General features: G+C 35.9%; 1 pseudogene; it reads left to right on the top strand.

Moving 5' to 3' along the window:
• Nucleotides 1-333: 333 nt before the first annotated feature.
• Nucleotides 334-1,264, top strand: LOC129514080 (olfactory receptor 6C6-like; annotated as a pseudogene).
• The last annotated feature ends 2,574 nt before the right edge of the window (nucleotides 1,265-3,838 follow it).

A 3,838-nucleotide genomic window follows, 5' to 3' on the forward strand; every position in this document is an offset into this window, starting at 1 on the left:
AGAGGGAGAAGCAGGCTCCATGCAGGGAGCCCGATGTGGGACTCGATCCTGGGACCCCAGGATCACACTCTGGGCCGAAGGCAGCGCTAAACCACTGAGGCACCCAGGCTGCACCTATTCATTTAGTTTATATGTATTTAGGTTAATTTCTATATATTCAATTTATATACATTTAGGCCTATTTATATATATTTAGGTTTTATATAGTTATATATATGTTACTGTGTGTATATATAGGTTAATTTACATTACGCTACAGTATATTATATTCATGTATATGTTTGACTTTGTCCTCTTTTCTTATGTATATTTGATAAGGCTTATAAAAGAGAGATGAAAAACCATTCAACGGAAATAGAGTTTATTCTCATAAGACTGACAGATGACCCACAATTGCAAGTTGTGATTTTTGTGTTTTTATTTCTTAATTACACATTGAGCCTGATGGGGAACTTAACCATTATCCTCCTCACTCTGCTGGATCCTCACCTCAAGATGCCAATGTATGTCTTTCTCCGTAATTTCTCATTTTTAGAAATCATATTCACAACAGTATGTATTCCCAGATACTTGAAAACCATAGTGACTAAAGAAAAAAACATTTCATATAATAACTGTGTGGCTCAATTATTTTTTATTCTTTTACTGGGAGTTGCAGAGTTTTACCTTCTGGCTGGTATGTCCTATGACCACTATGTTGCCATCTGTAAACCCTTGCATTACCCAACCATTATGAACAGCAGAGTGTGCTATTGGCTTGTACTTTCTTCCTGGCTGACTGGATTCCTAATCATCTTTCCCCCATTGCTCATGGGACTCAAGCTGTATTTCTCTGCTTCCAAAGCGATTGATCACTTTATATGTGAAACTTCCCCCATCCTGCAGATATCCTGCACAGACACACATGTCCTAGAATTGATCGTTCATCTTCGCTGTGGTGACACTTGTGGTCACATTGGTGTTAGAGGTTCTCTCCTACACTTGCATCATGAAGACCATTATGAAATTCCCTTCTGCATAGCAAAGGACCAAAGCTTTTTCCACCTGTACTTCCCATATGATTGTTGTCTCCATGACATATGGGAGCTGCATCTTTATGTATATTAAGCCATCTGCCAAAGAAAGGGTGACTGTATCCAAAGATGTAGCTTTGCTGTATACCTCAATTGCCCCTTTACTAAATCCCTTCATTTATACCCTAAAGAACCAGCAGGTGAAAGAAATCTTTTGGGATATGTTACAAAAAAAGGTTGTGTTTTTTTAAAAAAAAAAATATTGTAATAATTGCTACAAATCACAACATTGCCATAAAAACAAAAAATCTTTCATTCCTTTCTTTTTTAAAAAAGATTTTATTTATTTGAGATAGAGAGTGGGAACAGAGTGGAGGCCAGAGGGAGAGGGAGAAGCAGGCTCCCTACTGAGCAAGGAGTCCCATGCTGGGCTTGATCCCAGGACTCTGGGATCATGACCTGGGCCAAAGGCAGACACTCAATGAACTGAGCCACCAGGCGCCCTTATTCATTTCTTCTGATCATGTTTTTCTATTTCATTACTTCTCTCATATAGGACATTCTCTTGAAGAATCCTGCAGCTCAGTCTCACCCTCACATTTTATTCTTCCTAATGAAAACACCCTGTTACAATAACTTACTCTCTCAAGTCGGTAATGCAAGCTTTAAATAGCATTTTTTAAATAATAAATTTATTTTTATTGGTGTTCAATTTAAATAGCATTTTTATTATATATTAGCTACTAGAAACCATGACTTTAAATAAAATATGCCTTTATAAGTATAATTTGCTATATGTAATTTGTTAATTGATTAAACATATATTGTGTATCTCTCTTATTTCAGATGTTGCAAGGCTCTCAATCCTTATGCTTGAGAAGCTTGTCCCTAAGTAAGGAGACAAGCACCTAACTCTAAGATTGATATATAGTGTATGATTAGTGTTGTCATAAAGGGATATTAAAATATGATAGGGCATACCGTATAGCTTCTAAGTAATTTTGGAGTCCTGGGAGGACTTTTAGAAGAAGGTAATAATTATATTGAAGCTAAAAATATACATAAGGAAAGAAGACTGAGTTATAAATGTATGCAAATAGCACAGAGGTGTTAGATAATGACATACATTTGGAGAATTCATATATCTAATGTTTTAAAAAGGATTTTCGAGATATTCAGCCTGAATCCACTAAAGGTTTTCTTATAAATACAAAATGAAATACTGCACAGAATATATAAAATTTTTGTGCCTCAGATTTTCCATATATAAAGTAGGAGAAAAATTATTTTAAAGTTTTTATTTTATTTATTTTAGAGAAAGTGTGTGACAGCTTCATGAAATTAGGTTAGTATGACTAAAATAAACATTTTCTCAAACCTTGTTATTGTCCTTAGTAGCAATTTCATTCTCAACTGTCTTCTTTTGATTCAAGTGCCGAAACAGAGGCAATTTCTGAATACTGCATATCCATCATATTTTTTATATTCCTTTAACCTGCTTTTATCTTGCATTCTCATCCAAAATACATTAAACCCAGCATCTTATAATCAAGTTGTGTTAGCTTAAGTTTCCAAGGTCTATAAAGAACTTATTAAACTCAACACCAAAGAAACAAACAATCCAATCATGAAATGGGCAAAAGACATGAACAGAAAACTCACAGAGGAAGACATAGACATGGCCAACAAGCATATGAGAAAATGCTCTGCATCACTTGCCATCAGGGAAATACAAATCAAAACTACAACGAGATACCACCTCACACCAGTGAGAATGGGGAAAATTAATAAGGCAGGAAACCACAAATGTTGGAGAGGATGTAGAGAAAGGGGAAGCCTCTTGCACTGTTGGTGGGAATGTGAACTGGTGCAGCCACCCTGGAAAACTGTGTGGAGGTTCCTCAAAGAGTTAAAAATAGATCTGCCCTACGACCCAGCAATTGCACTGTTGGGGATTTACCCCAAAGATACAGATGCAATGAAATCCCGGGACACCAGCATCCCGATGTTTCTAGCAGCAATGTCCACAATAGCCAAACTGTGGAAGGAGCCTCGGTGTCCATTGAAAGATGAATGGATAAAGAAGATGTGGTTTATGTATACAATGGAATATTACTCAGCCATTAGAAACGACAAATACCCACCATTTGTTTCAACGTGGATGGAACTGGAGGGTATTATGCTGAGTGAAATAGGTCAATCGGAAAAGGACAAACATTATATGGTCTCATTCATTTGGGGAATATAAAAAATAGTGAAAGGGAATAAAGGGGAAGGGAGAAAAAATATGTGGGAAATATCAGAAAGGGAGACAGAACATGAAAGTCTTCTAACTCTGGGAAACAAACTAGAGGTGGTGGAAGGGGAGGTGGGCCGGGGGTGGGGGTGACTGGGTGATGGGCACTGAGGTGGGCACTTGATGGGATGAGCACTGGATGTTATTCTATATGTTGACAAATTGAAGACCAATAACAAATAAATTTATTAAAAAAAAGATGTGTTAGCTTAAAGATTTTATCAGGACAGAAACCTAATTTCATTTCTTATTTTTTAAAGCCATACCTCCAATTTAGATTATATTAAATTTGGAGAACATTTTTTGCATCACATTTAAAATTAATATATTTATTTTTTTTAATATTTAGAAGGAGTGGTAAAAAAAGATTTCAGTCTCATTGTTTATTTTGTGATGTTTCTAGCCTGCATGAGAAGCACAATTGCTTCTTTTGTAGTTTTTCAGATTGCAAGAACTATAATCATTCTTGCATAATCTCCCACTGATCTCAAGAGGATTAACTGATGAAACAATTTTTAAAAGAAGGAAA

The sequence above is a fragment of the Nyctereutes procyonoides genome, unplaced genomic scaffold (assembly GCF_905146905.1).
Source record: "Nyctereutes procyonoides isolate TBG_1078 unplaced genomic scaffold, NYPRO_anot_genome, whole genome shotgun sequence".
Lineage (NCBI taxonomy): Eukaryota > Metazoa > Chordata > Mammalia > Carnivora > Canidae > Nyctereutes > Nyctereutes procyonoides.